Here is a 19,394-nt window from a genome sequence, read left to right as displayed (position 1 = left end):
TAATCTCAAACTTTATTTGTTGGTATATCTCCAAAAAGGCTAACATTAAAAAATGTCTTAATGAAAAGGAAACATGCATCACAATAACACTTCAGTGTAACCTGTAGCCTACCTATGTGGAGTGCAAATATGTCTTGCTATTACACTACCCAACAGCTACACCTACGTCTGCTAACACTACAGAATGCATAATTCCTATGGGCACTGCACTAGTAGTGTTAAAGAGCAGAGAAATAGTTTGCCAAAGACGTTGAACTTCAAAGATGTTGAACATTCTTTAGAACACACCTGCTCAACCGTCCGCTGAAACTCCATTGATAAGTTACGGAATACTTGCGGAGTGCTACGAAAGACGTGAATCAGAGGCAAAAAGGCCACTTTCCTTGACAGCGGTCATTATTGCATAGCAACGGTCCGCTATGTAAGGGATAACGGCTGACGAGCTGTACAGTTCTACAAAGATGGACGCTGCGGGGCAAAGAACTTCATGACGCGCAGCGGAGTGGAGTTGCGCAGCGAAGTCCATTATCTTTGTAGAACTGTACAGCTCAAAGGCCGTTATCCCACTTATCTCCCGTTTACAACATCCAAAAATGTTTTTATTATTATTATTATTTCGAATTTCCTTTATCTTTAGGAAATGTAATATGCATAATAACCTGATGAATTCTTGATTTGAAGCCTAGTGCTCCCGTTAGAGAAAGTAGTGACGTTTTCAAAAAAAAAAAACGTTACGTTGGTTGTCAATGGTAACCATTCAAGAGCATTGATATGGAACGGCGATTTCACTTTTCTACTGGGACTACGTCCAAGGTGTCCGTCTATACGACCTTAATGTACACCCCATTAGCCAATCAGAAAACAGTATTTCGTTCCAGAGGGAGATAATGGTTAATAACGGACCGCAGAACGTTGGGAAGCCCCATTCAAGTGAATGGAGCATTCTACAGCATTAAGAAGAGCCGTGTAATAATGAGCAATCATTCTAACAATAACAATACAAAACTTAAGAGGATCAATAGTTTGCTTAAACAATGCTTACACAATCAAGAAATCAATAAATAAAGAATACTGAAGTGCAAAAGAGTGTTTACTTGAGCAATCACACTAATACAATTACCAAGTGTAATATCTTTGCACAGGTATGCATTCAAAAATACAGCTACTCTTCCTGCTTTCGTTAGCCTGACGATGTCATACTCATAATTCTAGTCAGAATATGAGTCTGATACTGAACCATTGGGCTATGATTATGGGGCGTGTTTCAACGAACCAGGAAAGAAAATGCCTCTTCGCTGAATTGGATACCTAGAACCAATCAGAGCAATGTAGTATTACCATCTGATAGATTAAACTTTTACCTGATCCCGTAGGAAGGACGGCAAAAACATCTTTTCAATCGACAAATGCCTTGATCGCGTTTCTCTGTTCCTCTTTCAAAATGAATGCGCTGTCAATATCTGTTGAGATATGCCTGCTCACGTTACTTAATTAGCACTCAAGGCTAGAAGCTACCATTTGTTTCAATGTTTTTTTTGTCTACGCGTTAGCATAACCTATCAATAATGGTCTAGAGTGCTTCTGTTAAGACCTACAATCCTCGGCAACATTCGTGTTGCACATACACAACTAACCGAGTCAATGTAGACATAAAAAAGTCGTGTAGATAGCTTAAATCACATAAAATATGTCCCACTAAGCTCCCGAGACGGCGCCATCTTTGTTCGATGTATATTCTATCTATCTAATCAACTCAAGCGTTGGTTGGTCATCTGTCCATCAACGTATAAAGCCCGCCCTTACAATTTGATTGGTTTAGATTGCTTTCTCAACTTTTTCGAAAACTTAAATCTCTCCCAACTAGCTCAAGTCCAGACTGAATCTCCTAGACCAAAAATGTTGTGGGCGGAGTTCAGGCTGGTATCCAGGCTGTGCTTTCGTGCCAGTTCGGCACAGTCATATCATTAAAATATAATGGTGTTATCTTGTTGAGAACAGTAGCACTGCTGCCTTCTGTTAACCTCACCTTAGTAAGAAACAGAAATCTAAACTGTAGGATATATTGTCATTGACTTATTTGACTGATTTGTGGGCCAGAAATCTGATATAGAGTACAGTTAACTTTGTGGGGATAATAGCAGCCTGGATCAGTCTGAGGTGGTCTTGATACATGTAACAAATCAGCCTGGTTTACCTCATGAGCTGCATGCACTCGATTCCTTCTGTTTCTAATCAACTCAGGAGTAAAGCACATTACAGGTAAGCTGGGTGCCAGCTTGTTCTCAGAACAGCTGTTAGTAAAATGGACTACTATAGAAGGGACCACATCACAGAATGTTATTATTGTTCTGTACCCTGCTGCTGCTATCAGTAGCACTCACTGAACATTCTCTGTTCTGTTCTGCCAGAGGAGATGAAGGACAAGGCTGGTGCTGATGGTGTTGAAGTGGCCTAACAGATCTTTTCCAACAAGGAGGGGAATGGGGGGAGTGCCTGCGCTTTTTGGGCTGAGATGGAGCGTGAGAGTTAAAAGTCTTAACGCACACCGGTTCCTCCATTTTCTTGGAGAAATCCATACGTGGGCAGGGATGGTGTTGAGAGAGAGAGAGAGAGGGTGGAGGATGAAAGGGGTGACTGCGGTGATTCTGCTGGTGACTGTCCTTGGTAGATAATGCAGGTCATCATAACTCTCATCCAGTGTCAGGAACTCAGCCTAAGTCATGTTCTCCAGTGGTGGGGATTGTGGTTGCCCTGTGCCACCTGTGTCTCCACTTGTGGTGAGGTGTTTGATGGTCCTTTATCATAGCTGGGCACAGGTGGTGGAGGTGATGGCTGCACCTGTATTGTTGAATCAGTGCAAAGGGCAGATTGGTGGCGATGATGGCACCTTCAGGCTTTAGCAGTTCTCTGCGACCCCAGAATACATTAAAATTGTCAATATAATTCAGACCTTTTAGGCTGCAGGTTGTGCTCAGCCATGTGTTGAGGCTGAGTATTTGTGGAAAAAAATATAATATTCCTTAATTTATTAATTCCGTTGAATGATATTCTCTACTTTAGTGGTAGCCTTACACAACCATTCCTATATCTGATACTGATACACAGCAGAGTGCATTAACAGAAAGATTTGCTTGTCATCAACTGTAGTTTTGCACACTGCCAATCTCAGAGCAGAAGGTTGTCAACACAGATCAGGCCTTGTTATATATACAGCCTTTAAAATGGTATCAGTCATAGGCCTTGTAACATTTATAAAATTGTTCAAGTTAAAGTAAGAATTTGTGTGATTTTTATTATTGAGATGTAAGCTTTTGTGTAAAAGTATTTTGCCTGTCAATGTTGCTGACACACAAATGCATGTGCACCCATGTCAAAACTCAAATGACAGAGCCCCCCACATTACTAATGTAAATGTAACCCTAGTTCTCAGGTCCTTTTTCAGGATGTCTGACTCTTCTCTGTGAATGTCGTCATTGTTGCCCACATGCAGAATAAAACAATTGATCGCCTGGTGCTGGGAGAGAATGTAAGGAAAGGTCATCACGCTGACCTTTGTTTTAAAGCTGAAGTATTTCCCAGCATTTAAAAAGCATGAAATAATGTTTGATGTCTTTGAAAACAATCAGACAAAGTCAAGTTCTCCTGAAAAGCATTGCATCTACTACAGAATAGCTTTCTAGAAACTTCCCACCAAGTTCTACTGGGAACCTTATGAGGACATGATATATCGCCTCAGCCCAGAATCTATTGTGTACGAGTTGAAACTGAACTGCTAATGGATTCTGTGCGAAAGACAAACGGCTGGAATTGTTCCCATACTGGATATTGAATGGGTGCAGAGCCAGAGGCGATCAGCAGGTTAACTGTCATGTTCTTAAAGCCTGGTTTGCTCACAGCAGCTGCTTGATCTCTTTCTTCAAATAACATTAAATCATGACTACAAAGTGAAACTGTGTATGTGTTTGGTGTGTGTGTGTGTGTGTGTGTGTGTGTGTGTGTGTGTGTGTGTGTGTGTGTGTGTGTGTGTGTGTGTGTGTGTGTGTGCGCGCGCGTGTGTGTGCGTGTGTGTGTTTGTGTGTGTGTGCGTCACAGTATAAATCAAACGTGTACTTTGTATATGTTATAACACCATTTCCAATCAATGGCATGATGCTGTGAAAGTTCAGGAAATGATCTTGCACTGTAAAATACTCATCAAAGCAAAACTTTTTTTTAAATGCATTATGAGTTAATCCTGCTGCACAAATAACTATTCACCAAACAATTAAACTGATTTGATTCCATGCCATAACTATTGGATGTCTGTCAACCACAGTTACCAAGACAATAAGAATGCCAGGTTCATTAAAGACTTTTTTGTTGTGCATGGCACAGAGACGATTAACCACTTTAGCCAATTGTGGGATGTTTTAGATTCACAAGATGACATTCAAATCTGTGCATCTGTCATCCCCAGGGATATAATCAGACAAGCCTCCCATTTCAGATAATGTATTCCCCATTCTCTTGGAGTATATGCTACAAAACAACAGGCTGACAGAAAGGCAGCACAAGAGAACTGACTGACTGCTTCTCTGACTGGTCTTCTTAATTCATATGACGTGCTGTGGTACAATGACTTCTAACTAAGACTGGTAGAGTCACATGAATGAAACATACCAATTCACCGACAGTACATAGATGGAATGATGTGCACACTACGAAAAACTAAGAGGAAATCTTGTCAAGGTCAAAAAGACGCGCCTGAGTCATTGCTCCTGGATGTGAATCTCGGCACATGTCACTTTGCCGTCTGGTGCCACAGACCTGCTCAGTGGGAAGGCGAAGGAAAGGCAAAGTCACCCTGTAAGGAGATGTCAGAGACTATGAATGACTTGATGTGAATCCTAATGACTTTCTTACACTTAAACTAACATAATGCTTTACCAGTCTAGTGATAATTGCATCTAAATGAGTGACTGTTGATAAAAGGGTTTGCCAAATGTGAATATGAATATTATAGCCAATGTGTAGCTGTTATATATATATATCAAGAAACATAGAATTTGAATCATTCCAAACAGTGGTAAGGCCTTTATAACTATAACCAAGGCAGAGGTTATGTAACAGCTGCACGTGATTTCAATGATCAAAGCCTGCAGGCCTGACCTCATTGTGGATCGCATTTGATGTGTCCTACACTTCTATTCAAACACATTGCTCAAACATGACATTGGGTGTACCAGGTCACACTGACACAACAGATTTAACCCTGACCAAAGCAACAACAGCAGTCATCTTCTGTATACACTGTATGTGTGTGTGTCTGGCATAAGTGTTTTTATCTGTTTATGTGTGTGTGTGTGTGTGTGTTTTCTTTAATTGACCTCCGTTAACCTCAAGGATTACAGGAAATGATTGCCTCTGGATCCTTTTGCTTTCATTTGTTTAATTGGAGTCATTTTCAACTGCAAGGGATGCAGTAAATCAGATCCAGCTCAGTACTGTGGAAAGGCGCACAGTCCCTTGAGCTTAATAACATTATAGTGCATGAAACCTGATGAATTGGTTGCAACACTGAACGCTCAGCAATGCAAAGCCCAGAAAACCAATTAGCATAAATTTGTAATTCTACCAACAGCAGCACACTCAGGCATACAGAGTATTTCAAGATAGACTGAAGGAAAGGTGAAAGAAGGAAAGTGATGTTCAAAGTGAAAATGTACCAACAGATGATATTTAGATTATTAAATATTATTTACACTTATCATGTAACTTCATGTAACATCTTATGCTGTGAATGACAGTTCGGACTTACATGAACGGTTCCTCTTTACCCTACCAAATAGTTGTAAGGTCATACAGGAACGTTTCAGCAGCTGTGAATGTTTCAGATGAAGAGTACTCCATAGCCAGGCAATCTGCCCAGTTGCTGAAGCAAAGCAACTTGACCGAGGGAGCAGAGTTTACTGAAAATACTGAAAACGTTTTTTTTGAGGGTAGACGTCAGCACGCTTGCTTAACACAGCTTATTTGCAAATCAAGGCCATTATAACCACACTGGCATCAATCAGGTGATTTTGAAATTTGGTATAACTAAAGTAATTGATGGGTACTGAGGAGTGGGAGGAGGATTAAGGATCCCCATGAAAAATGAATGAGAACTCAGTTTTTTGAGTTGCTATAAAGATCACTCCGAGCCATTGATCAATTTCACAGAAGAGCTCATTCAAAGGTGTATTGATTGAGGCTATATGTAGGGTGCCATTTAGTTGAACATTCAGAGGATTGTACAAACACATGCAGAATGTTGTGGGCACAGCTTTAATCCTGCCAGGTTCTTGTTGAGGCCCTGTGTCTGCGATCCTGTGTCCAAGATAGTAGGTGTTGACACTTTTAAATGCACACTTTGCAGTAAGGGTGAGACCATGTTGCTGTCAATCGGGCATTTCACTTTGCTTTATCTGGGATAACTCCCCAAAATGGCACTCTATCAAAGCTCTCCAACATCTGCGACATTTGTTGAATATGTTCATGTGCCACAGGGATCTTTAATAAGAGGCTGTTGAAGCAGGATTTCCCACTGGAGGTTCTGACTGTTTGCAGGGCCGTTTCTTATGAACTGTTACAGCTCTATTGCCTAATACTTCTTATTTATTTTATTCACAAGATTGTGGCTATCAAATCCTTGTAATTATTGTGTCACTCACTTAACCTGAGCTATGGTTATCTTCTGCTCACCTTATGAAATTGGTGACTTGCTAAGCGACTTGTCTTGTAGTGTGTTATTTTTTGCTGGTAACAAAGGGATAGCAACATGGGTTTGCAACTATGGACTTTATACAGAGACAACATACATATGCATTTTAATGAACATAATCGAATGCAGGGTCTTTCAAGCAGTTATTTAAAGCAGCAACAAGGAGTTCTGTTCCAAAACTAGCAAGTTAACTACAACTAAAAGGCATGCAAAAACCTTGCAAATACCACCAACAGCCCAGTTGTCACTGATAGAAGCTTGCCAACACACTAACTTTTGGCAGTATAGCTGGCAATGTCATGCTATGAAAGCTTGTCTTACATTTTTTGCAGGGTGTTCCAGCCCAGAACACAGAACTACATAAGGCATATCCTGGATAATTAGTGGGAAAGACCCAGGTGTTTATCTGTCCTTCACATGACCATATGTGTTGTGTATTCCACAATAATGTAGTTCTTAATATTGCTAAGCTTATAGTGAAAGGAGCACACGACAGGTTATAGTAAACCAATTACTTTTGTTACCAGTTATTACACTGTAGCTACTTAGATAGAACGGAGCACTTAGAGAGCGCCCTAGTGACGGTTCAGCTCTTTTATACCTGTTCCTTAACCAATAGGAACCATCCACCTTGAGAGTGCCAATCACATTAATCCATAAACATGTTAGTATCATTCTGTGTGTAAGAACACCACAATATGCTATCAAAATGAATTTGAGGATGGTACCAAAACTGGTTGCCTATGAAACCATACCTCAAAAATGTGTCAAATTGTTGCAAAGTGTTACTTTAACTGCCATTCTTATCCCATCTTATCTTATTTTATCGATATCGACCAAAACCCTATTCATTCTCTTAAAGGGAATTTCGTTTTAAAACCGGAAAGTGCAAAAATGCTAATCCACTGCATATAAAATTACAACGATCACTCAAATATTTTATAGCAACCATCCATTTAGAACTAGTGAGGCAGTTTGTTCTGTAAGTTAAGAAAAGCCTCAATGTGTGTTGGAAAGGAGTAGTTCTATAAACAAGTCAGTGTTACTCAAACAAAACGTGGAAATCATATCTGCAAATGAACATAACTCAAGGACCGCAACTGTGGTATAAGTGGGATAATGGACCTCACCGCGTTCGGGTAGCAGAAATGAATGCACTTTCTGGTGCCGCCTAATTGCCACTCCGGTTCAAGTTGTAGCCACATACACCACCTGTGCATTAATTCCTGCTACCGGAACGCTGTCTCGTCCATTATACCCTAGATAAAAATACCCCTTATCTGCACTTTTCTCAGCTGACACCATGTACTTCACATTTCATCCTGTCGTTTCCATTTTGTCAACCCCATTTCAACCTCGCAGGTGCCACATAACCTTGTTTAGACAAAAAGAAGAACGAGAACAAGAAGTAATGCAACAGGGGCAGTGAGTTTCCATCAAAGGAGCCATTCACAAACCCATAAGCTCCTCGCATCAAATGAGCCATTCACAAAGAATGCAACAATGCAGAATGCAACAATCAAAAAAGCTGATTATTGACAGTAAGTTGCAGAAGATGAGCTTACTTTATGGAATATGTCATTTTGGCTTCATGGTAGTGTTAACTTTGCTGTAGTTATACAATAATAATAATCACAGTCATAAAATGATACATTTAACATGCAAAATATTATAAAATATTCACCTGAGCAAATCTTATGAAGTATGTATGAAAGTATAAAATTACGTTATGACCGTTTATGTGGGTTTTGAGTCTTGAAAGCAAACCCTATAGGTTATTTTTCCTCACTGGAACTGAAATTGTTCAAGATTTTAAGTTGCTGCTCACTGCGCAACAGGCATTCTCCAAGAATTTCGGCAACACACAGAACAAATGGTTATTATAAAGACTCAAGACAGGTTTAGGACTGTATTATTCGGCAGGACTGATGTGTTTGTTTTGAAAATGAATGCACATATTTTACCCACAGTTCAACTCCCTGAATAATAAAACCTAGGTGGTGTTCGGTTTCTGCAATTTTTTTCTCACTCCAGCTCTCCCCCACTACCATCACTAATGATAAAGATCAAGATAATCGAGAACTGTGAGTACTGAAGAAGATCATGAGTCATGAGCCTCTTTTTTCATAAGTTCTCCGTCTGAATCTACTGCTTTGACCTTCACTCGGTGGGAGAGGCCCGTGATTCTGCACACTGCCCAGTTTGTTCACACCAAAATGCAGATATGAATATTTAAGATGAATGATAAATGTAGCGGCCCACTTGTGGGGTGATGATGTTCAGCGATGAGGCACATTTTATCTGTGTAGCAGTGTCTGTCATTATGTATTCATTGCCTGTGTTGGCTCTTGTCTCATGTTTAAGTATTGGTGTTAGCCTTTTTTTTTGAGCTGAGGTAGTATTTGACCCAGTAATTCTGTTCTGTCATTACAGGCCGTGCAATGACAGATGGCCTAAACTGACAATGACAAAGTGAAAGGAATAGAAACGGGCCGTGATAAATCTCTGTAAAAGAACTCTGACAACTAGGTTGGCTAGGCAGTCTCTTCTGGTACCTACATAAACTCTATAATAAAACCCCATAAGGAATCTTGGATCCTTACGTCTTTATATAATATAAGCACCCTCGCTGAGCCCTACTCACAGCCCTGACTTAATTCCCATTAAAGTTGAACACTGTCACATTCATGGATTTTCAGCCGAGTACTTTATGGGACGAGGAGGTAGAGGAATCCAAGCTTCAATTCCATCTCTTGTTACCTTCCAGTAATCACTGGGGCACAAATCAGCTGGGAGAATGTCTGCTGTGGCCCAGTGTAGGCGGGCGATAACAGAGATTGATAATGGGTTTATCCTCAGGTCCGCAGGACTGATGGACGCTACAGAGGCTCGTGGGAAGAAGACACCCTGGATGCCAAGGCACGATGGACAAAGTAATTGAGAGGAGATGTATTTATAAAGTGCCTTGCTCAGCCACCACTGATTCCAGTAAATCTACAGGGAGCCAGAGGACAAAAAAGAGAAAGGGGGGAAAAAAGAAATAAATGTCAGAACCCAGGGACAACCACAGAGGCTGTCCTGGCCACTGGTAGCAGCTAATAGGGGTGCCAATTTCTCACACAATGCACTTTGACCAAAACAACCCCCTTCCTAGAAAACTAAATTTTAAAAGAAAGAACCATCTATCTGTATCTTCTGTGATAGAAGAAGAAAGAAAAAAGGGACAAAATGTTAAATAAAAATGGTAAATGAGAGCAATCTCACATCTCTTTCCAAGGTCAAGACCAAGTATATTCACCCAGGAAATGCTTACATGCTGGTAAAATACAAATAAAAGTAACATTTATAACTACGTATAAGAACATTGACTTATTGACTATGGCATATCCTTATTAACTATAAATCTCAAATGACCGGTCCCTTCAGTTGTTCACTGAAAATGGCACAATTCGCAGTATAAATCACAATAACCATATACATGATGTACATGCTTCTCCAAACGCCCACAAAAACTAGTGAGAAAATCCAAAGCTTAAATAAAGCCCTCCAATTAGCCAAATTGGAAAATACTAACATTAGGGGACTTCCCTGTCCGTTAAAACATAGTTTAACATGTTAGAACATGAGATGACCCCCGCACAAATCATTTATTTTCCCCAATCCCAATCATGCATTCAAAATAGCCACTTAAAGGGAACATAAAGCGTGAACAGGAAGTGCGTGTGATGTCAGTGTGTGATTGTGTAGCGCATAAATGTATGGATTAATGGCATGACATGAGTAATGGAGCGGAAACAGCTGGTAGATAATTGATCACTATGATGGTGACCTGGAAATGGGTGAGTAACAAAGGGATTTGTGAATTATGATCGTGTGGTGTTTAATGATGGAATGCGAGACGCGGTTGCCGGCACATTCCAAACATTACCAACGGGTGCATGGATGCATGTGTGCGTGTTTCCATGTGTAGTAAAACAGTGTTGATAATTTTAAATGTCGCGGGTAGTGTCCGGCGCGTTGGGGGAAAGGAGGGCCTGCCTTTCCAGACATTTTGATCCCTTTGTGAGCGGGGGCGAACTGGGACTTAAAACAGCCCTAGACTTTTTGTCCAGAATAGGCCCACTACAACCAGTACACTGAAACATAGCCTTTAGCAGGGATACCAAGTCAGTAAACTCCCATGAAACATATATTCTGTCATGCTGCAGATGAGGTCCATATGAATATGCCATTCCAATTTAACATTAATAGAGGGGTGACAATACGTTTGCTTAAAGCATACTCCTTTTCTCTAGCCTAAAAAGAAACCACAGATGCCTCTTTTAAGTTTACAGTTTTTTGAGATCAAAAAGATATTGAAATGTAAATTAGACAGCTCAGCTCCCACTCAGTTTCAAATAGAAACACAGGTTGAGCCACAAATGTAATGCTTTCAGGAAAATGCTGTAATGTATTGTGTCACCTTCATCTTAAGTTTGGCCCTGTTAGAATACCATGGAGGGGTGCCAATGTTGTGTTGAGTTTCAGTGAAGTGGAGAGGTCGTCCACAGTTTAGTTCTCTGGCCTCCTTTGTATTAAGTTAGATAATCATCTGATCCCTAACAACTGGTTGTGAAAATGTGTCTAACACAACAACTACTCAGCGCAAAAGAAAGCAAAAGTTTTTTCTATGTTAGTCATTTTATTTCCCATGTAAAGTTGCAACAGTGGCTAGCTCTGTCTTTCAGTGGCTCTTGTGCAGAAGTTCCTCAGATGATGAGATGGTGTGACAAATACTGATGGTGGCAGGTGGGCCAGGCAGCCACTGGATATTGCTCCACCCAAGCAAACCAGTGCGTATGGAGTTAGACACAGGGCAACATGGCGGAGAGTCTGTGTATCAAGAACACTTGAAACATATTTCTTGCTGGTGCTCAGAACCTTGCTGTCAAGGGTTTTGCCAAGGTCAATGTTGAACTGAATGAGCAACGTTTAAAATTGCCTTTGTTTGTTGTAGAGGCCAACTATCCATCTATGAAGACTCACTGGCTGGCAGCACGAATGTTAGAACACGGGGAGACAGCCTTAGAGAAGATCCTAAAGAAACATTTTCACAGATACACTGGGCTGCATGAGGGGCATCATAGCGAAGCTAAGTGCGCACAGCCAGTCCTGTATGCACTTTGGCCAAAGGTGGAGAAGGAGCTAGATTACCTGATGGAAAGCGGGGTGCCAGGTGCTAGGAGTCAGTAACAGGGCCACCCCTTTCATGTCAGTCCTTAAAAACACTGGTGGAGTCTGGATATGCAGGGATTTTAAGGGGACCATTAACCCAGTGTGGAAAGCGAAAGTATTACTCACTGATGATTTGTTTTTAGGCTTGGCACACGGCAAGTAATTCAGCAAAGTTGACTTCAACCAGGCCTACTTACAGATGCCTGTTGACCCAGAGTCCAGAAAGTACCTGACTTTCAGCATTCATAAAGGACATTTTCGCTACTGTCCCCTGGCTTAGGGGTCACCTCAGCCCCCACTTTGTTTCAAAAACACAATGGATCAGATTCTGCCAGGCGTCTAGTGTTACCCTGGAGATACCCTGATCACTGCAAAGGATGACACTGATCACCTTCACAACCTGGATGCTACTGCAGTCCAGAAGCTGAAAGACTGTGGACTGAGAGTTCCCCTAGCCCTCCACTGAGTATATGGGTCATGAGATTGACGCATCAGGGCTGCATAACGCAACATCAAATATCAGGGCTATTGTGGAGGCTTCAGACCCCAAAAATGTGAACCTGCTCCGCTGATATTGGGGTCTTCCTAACTATTAACACATCCAGGATCTGTCCATTTTATTCAAGACATTGTAAGAAGTACTGCTGGCCAAAAGATGGCTATAAGTCTTGCGGCAGAAACTCAATATGTGGTTTGTCTTGTCCGGCGCTATCGCTCGATCAATGTAACTAAAATGTATTTATTAATATTCACCGCTGATAAGCTTGTGGCAAGAAATTAACAAGATGATAGTTAATTATATTATGTCTCTCTGAGAATTTTCTGCATGTTAAGGACTCATCTGAGTTCACAAAGCAGCCTCTTACGGACATCCACACATCCCTTCCAGTAGTCTGCTTAATACAGTGGTTCTTGACCGGGGGTACGCAAAGGTAGTCCAGGGGGTACGTGTGAGTTTTTAAAGATATATTTAAAATAAGCCCCCTTCAAAAATCCTTTAAAAATTGTTATTATACGGCTCTTCAGAATGTTCCAAAAGTTCTGTTGATTTGTATGGGCCATATGTGGGTTAAATGTCTGGGTTCGCAGGTTTGTAATTTCTTGATATTCACTGCTGCGAAAAGTTTATGACCGCTGTCATTGGCAACGGGTTTTTTGCTTCTAATTCACGTCTTTCATATCATTCCGCAAGAAGTCCGGTCATTTGACTGAAGGTTATGAAACTTGAAGTCAGAAGGTGGGTTGCTACGCATTTTGGTGAAGAACTACTTTTTTCTTAACGGAAATCACGAAATGGCAACAAACTCATTAAAAAGAGGTATTCTGGAGGAATATCCTCTATCGTTTTGGCAAGTAAATGTATAATAAGCTGGATTTTTTTCGCGAAAACATGGAAGCGGAACACACACAATACTTACAATACTTAACCTGCTGTTGGAATTACGATCTGAAGTACACACCTTTCTGATTGAGCACAAATCTCCCCATGCCACACAGACTGGCTTGCAAAATATGTGCTATCTGGCAGATATGTTCAGCAAACTGAACGAACTTAATATGTCTGCAGGGAATGGCCACCAGCATTTTAAACCTGTATGACAAGGTGGGAGGCTTCCTGAAGAAAGCAGAGCTGTGTAGAAGAGACTCTACACAGGGGGATTTCACCTCCTTTCCTCAGATGGATGATTTTCTCTCTAGTGACGTGAGGATGTGGACAGAGCTCCAGTCAAGTTGGTCATCGTGGGACATTTAACCAATTTGATTAAAAATTTAATTTCCTGACATGGATGAGAAATCTACACAGCTGGATTGGGTGAAAACCCCATTTCTCTTGTCCGAGGCATGTGGAAGCAAGCTACCTGTCACTTTTCAGGAAACACTCCTGGAAGTGTCATCTGACCGTGGTCTCCAGATGAAGTTTGCCACATCCACACTCACAGTTTTGGATGTGTGTGAAGCAGGAGCACCCTGACCTGGGAGAGAAAGCTTTGGAGCAGCTACTACCCTTTGCCTCCACATATTTATGTGAAGCCTCCTTCTCTGCAATGACTGCGATCAAAACAAAGCAGAGAAACAGACTGTGCCTGGAGAAGAGCTTGATCACAGCAGTTGCCTCCCTGCCACCAAGACTGACAAAGATTTTCAGTGAAGCACAAGCACAAGTTTCTTACTAAAATGTTATTGCAAATGCACTCAGTTCAATGCAAAAATTTTCAATGTTCAATCTTCAGTGTTAACAGTTTAATATCAGACAATGATGGCATAGCACTATGTATTACATATGTTTTTCAATCAAAAATGATTTACGCTGGTTAGGGGGTACTTGGGCGAAAAAATATTTCACAGGGGGTACATCACTGAAAAAAGGTTGAGAACCATTTAATAGGTCAGGGGCCATTATGGTATAACTATTACAGTTGACAACCTGGCACGGACACTAACTCATGTACAACTCCACTATGTACAATACAAAATTAAAAAGTGTTAGAAACACAATGACTAAGATATGTCAAGAATAAAAACATTAAGCTATAACACTATTAACAGTGATACAAAATAGAAAGTAACTCAAGGATTAGCATACGTGGGACAGATATGACTACACACAAATAATGCCTAGGGGAGATCTTACCATAGAAGCACTCAAAGCACAATTTTTGCCACTTCCCTTAAAAGACATTCTTAAATTGCATGCCAAATGGAAATTTGCATGGAGAAACTATTCTGAGGGAGGTATTTCTTTATCACAGTGGCAGGTGGTGAGATCCTGCAGTGTAACCATAGGTGGGTGTGCCACTGTGGTGTGGAAACCAAAATGTTCCATGTTTCTGGAATATCCACTCTATTGTTCTACAACTTAGACTCCTGTACCCCTTATAATGATGCCATAGTCCATGCTAGCATCTTCTGTTTACCAAATACATTTCACCCTTAAAATGTGGTTACGTGTGACCTCACAAGCCCGTTAAAAGGGAGAGTGGGAGAGTGAGTGGGAAGCAGGAGGTCATTGCCACTGTACCGGGTATGTGATGCGTCACCTTACAGTGTAGACGCAGTTGTTTCTCAAATCAAGCCAACAGCATTCGTTTCAAGTAGGGATGCACCGATACCACTTTTTTACAAACCGATACGAGTACGAGTATTTTTATTTCTGTACTTGCCGATACCGAGTACCGATACCGATACTTCTTAAATTTGGTCTCAATGAAAGTGCAATTGATTTGAAGGCAGATTTTATTTTATCCTCTGCAGATTATGTCAAGCCTATAGTACAAAATTAACAGAAGGCTATACCAAGCCAAAAACAAACCAAATCTGGTTTTAACAAATAAAAAAGCCTTCAAATAGTCAATATCATCACATTAGACAAAATGCAAATATAACCAGATAGAGGCAATTCAATTTGCTGCATAGTTAACAACACAGTCTGCTGTACAAAATGTGAACAGAACTATTACTGGAGAAGCACATGAGCACATTTCAGTTACAAAAGGATCAAAAGAGTCTCCTGCTCAAGTACACAAACAATCGCTTCACTTATGTGGCACTATTAGTCTGTCTCTCTAACTCTCTCTCTGTGTGTGCGCGTGTTTTTCTTTTGCAAGACGTCGGTAAAGATTGTTTGCTTTGGTCTTGCGCCACTAGCATTAGTTAACTTTGTGTACTTAGCACTATGGTGCGTCTTCAGATGTTTAATCAAATTGCTTGTGTTAAACGAAGTACTTTCCTTTCCGCCCCTTGACACCATAGCAGTGCAGATCTTACGCTGTGCCTTACCTCTGTCGTCTCCATTTATGTTCAAATCAGCCCAAATCGCCGTTAAGGCAGCACAACGGAATTGCTAAACGCTAACCGTTAGGTTAACGAAATGCTAGCGGCATAATTTAGCAAAACCTGTTGACATGTACCTACTTTGACACTATGACAAACTTTCCTAATACAGTCAAACATCAAGCAAGTGCAACACAAGACAAAACAAGACGGCAAATGAGCTACTTACTAGTAAGGCAGCGAGTGGTAGGACAGGTAGGACAACAAATCACATTTTGTGTCCGCATAGCGCGACCAGTTTGATGTAGTGAAATACTGTTAAGTGGTATAGGCAGTGTTGGGAAAGTTAACTTTCTACATGAACAAGTTCAGTTCATAGTTCTCAATTTTTTAAATGAACTAATTCAGTTCATAGTTCAAAATGTTAAACTTTGTTCACAGATCCAAAAAATGTACCAGTTCAGATATTTTTTTCAATATGTTTCGAGCTATAATTTTCTACAATCTCTATCTGTCTGCAATACCGCTCTCGGCATCTTGCAACTTCGGCGCTCTCACACTTGCCAGGCAATCCTTCAATGAAAGCGTTCAGACACAACACTTGGTATCGGTTTTTGGTATCGGGAATTACAAAACGAGTACGAGTATGAGTATTTTTACAAAGTATCGACCCGATACCCGATACTGGTATCGGTATCGGTGCATCCCTAGTTTCAAGAACACTAAAAAAAGCAGAATCAGACTATGCACATATTGGACATGAGGCTCTGAACATTGAGTTCAGAATCCAAATGTTCGGCTGGTTTTGGTTGTCCAGAGCTGATGAGTAACATTGGGCCCCAGTATTGTTTCTGAAGAGATGAATGTGTTCCTCAGAGAAAACACAAGGTCAGCCCCCCATCAACCATCAACAAACTTCCTAGCTGAGAGGTTTGTGCAAACACTGAGGCAAAGTCTTAAGGCACCGGCTCGTCATGGTACCCTTCACCAACGACTACAAAACTTCCTGTTGACCTACCGAAACACCCCGCGTAGCACCACTTAATCATCTCCAGCAGCACCGCTACTCAAAAGAGCACTGCGCACCAACCTGGACCAACTCAAACTGCCAACTGAGAGACAAATTGTAGAAAGCAATCAGCACAAACACACCTTTCACCCAGTTGACCATATACTGCCACTGCGTTACCTGGGAGAACGGAGGTGAGTGCCTGCTGAGGTCGTGGCAGGCCTTCTGTCATTCCAGGTACACACAGGGGAGGATGTTGTGTGTCAGCACCACACTGACCAACTGATTGCAAGTGAAGATCCAGCTAGAGTGTTAACAACACACACCAGGCGGAGTCTCCAGGGGGAGACATCCAGAACCCAGATAACATGTCAGAGTTCATGCTCTACCCAGGAACCCTATTGGCAATCTTCTAGGATAAGAGTCTGGACATGGGGCCACGGGCCATTATTCCTCTCGTGATTCCTCTCCTCCTGAGCTCCACACCACTAGGTGGCAGAAGCTATAAGACTTTACCCTGGATACATCTGCGTGTTTGCACTGAAAAGCATTAAGTAAAAGGTTGAGGTAATATGTAAAATGTGATGTTCACTCCATGTCCTCAGTAAGTTCAAGAGGTAAAAATTCTGTCCAAGTTGGTGGTATTCCGCTGCCTTTTTTTTTTCAAGTCACTTGTATTGTTTTTTCCCTGACCTGCCCTGCCCTGGTCTGACAGTAAGCTACTGATACATCTCTGAGCATTCTAGGGCTCCTGTTCCTTAGTGCATCTTCTGCCTGTCAGAACACTCAACCTTTCTGACTTCAACTAATTTTTAACAGCTCTCTTAGAATGCTCCCTGGTTCTCCAGAAATAACTTCCATCTAAGTTGCGGGGTCTCAAAGGTCCCGTCACTTGCCAGACATTTCCCTCACTTAATCTCCTCACCAAATCCAGGATTTTAGCTTAATCTCCCTGGGAATTGGTAGCATTAATAAAAATGATTAAAATTAAAATCAATACAAATGAATAAAGAATTCTATCTCCATCATATACAGCTATTACTAGACAAGCTTTTAAGACATGATGCCATTTATTAAGACATATTTTGCCATCAGAATAACACTAGAACCTGTATAAATTTGCCAGGAGATAGATGAGCCTACATTAAGTGATGTAAAATTGTATGGTGCTCACATTTCCTATCACAGACTCATGATAATATGATGCCTGGAGCTGTACAACTATGTCAAACCGTTTACCTTACCTATGCATCTCTCTTAGGTCTGAATTCAAGTTTAAATCCTTTGAAGTTCTTGTCCTTAATCTTATACAACCAGATTGAAAACGTACAATGCCAGTCACACTTGTGACACTATAGAGACCCCCAGGGCCCCACACATAATTCTTATCAGAGCTCTCTGACTTTCTATCCACCTTAGCAGTTAAGACTGATGAAATGCTTAGACTGGGAGATTTAAATATCCATATGGATGTTGAAAATGATAAAATAGCATTCCAATCTCTGATAGCCAATCATTTTTTTTCTCTAAATGTGAATTCAAATACACATTGCGGTAACCCTACTATTGACCTAGTATTAACATCTGGAAAAACAAATTCATATTGAACAGCTCTGCTACAACTCCCTACCCTAACAGATCACCACTTTATTACTTTTAATATGCCTTTAAATAATGTGATCCCAAACTCAATTAATTATCATTGCCCTTGCTTATCTGACTACTGCAGATTTCATGATAATACATTAAATCTATAATTTCTTCGACTCTGACCTCAGTTCAGGCACGTGCACAGACATTTTGTTTTTTGTTTTTTAGAAAAACAATGCTTTTGGAATGACCGCCCTTCATCATTTTTTTGGGGAAAAAATTCTGGTTGACAGGGCCCTACACTGCAGCACATAGCTTTGTAGCTCTCATTGCCCGTGATGTTAAATGCGTCAACATGGGACGGATCAGTAGGATATGGCATGGTGGCTATTTTGGAAATTGCATCCTCACTTTCAGCTCCTTCCTCCACATGCCCTTGCTGTGATGTAGAGAGGGCTGCTGTCACTTCACCCTCTTCTTCACTAATCTCCTCAGGCAACACTGTTTCTGTTGCTGCCCCTGAACATAACTTAGTCTGTCCTTCCTAATCTGTGATTGGCTCCTCTGGACCAGGTACGGTAACTGATTCTCCCTCATTTGATTGGCTCGTTGATGGCCTGATCCAAGTTAAAAGGGAGCGACTACTCTGAGCTGCTTGCTGCAGTTCCCTGTCCATCTGCTTCTTGAGTCTGTTTTTTTTTTGGCATTATGCTACAAATTTTGTAAATGAGATAAATCAATGTTGTGGAGAATAATTCTACTGTTTTCTGAAGGTTAAAGCATAAGCAGCAGTACACTAAGTATGCTGTTCTCAACCTGTGTTCCCTCTTGGCAGGATTAGACAGCTAGCTTACACTCCCTTATTTTACTCTTTTTCACCCTCTGCAATTACTCATACAAGTTTGATCGTTGTAAAACAGGCAAAACAAAGAGATACATAAATATCACTTTAAACAATGTGGGACAAGGATAGCATGACACCGAGAGCTAGCATAGTTTACCTGCTATTTTCTAGCTGTGAATTCTCGTGACATTTATAAACATAAATTCAACATACTTTCGAAATTGTCT

This window comes from Sprattus sprattus, assembly GCF_963457725.1.
Source record: "Sprattus sprattus genome assembly, chromosome: 15".
NCBI lineage: Eukaryota > Metazoa > Chordata > Actinopteri > Clupeiformes > Clupeidae > Sprattus > Sprattus sprattus.
The sequence above is the reverse complement of the archived record's forward strand: the minus strand, read 5'-3'. Positions refer to the sequence as shown.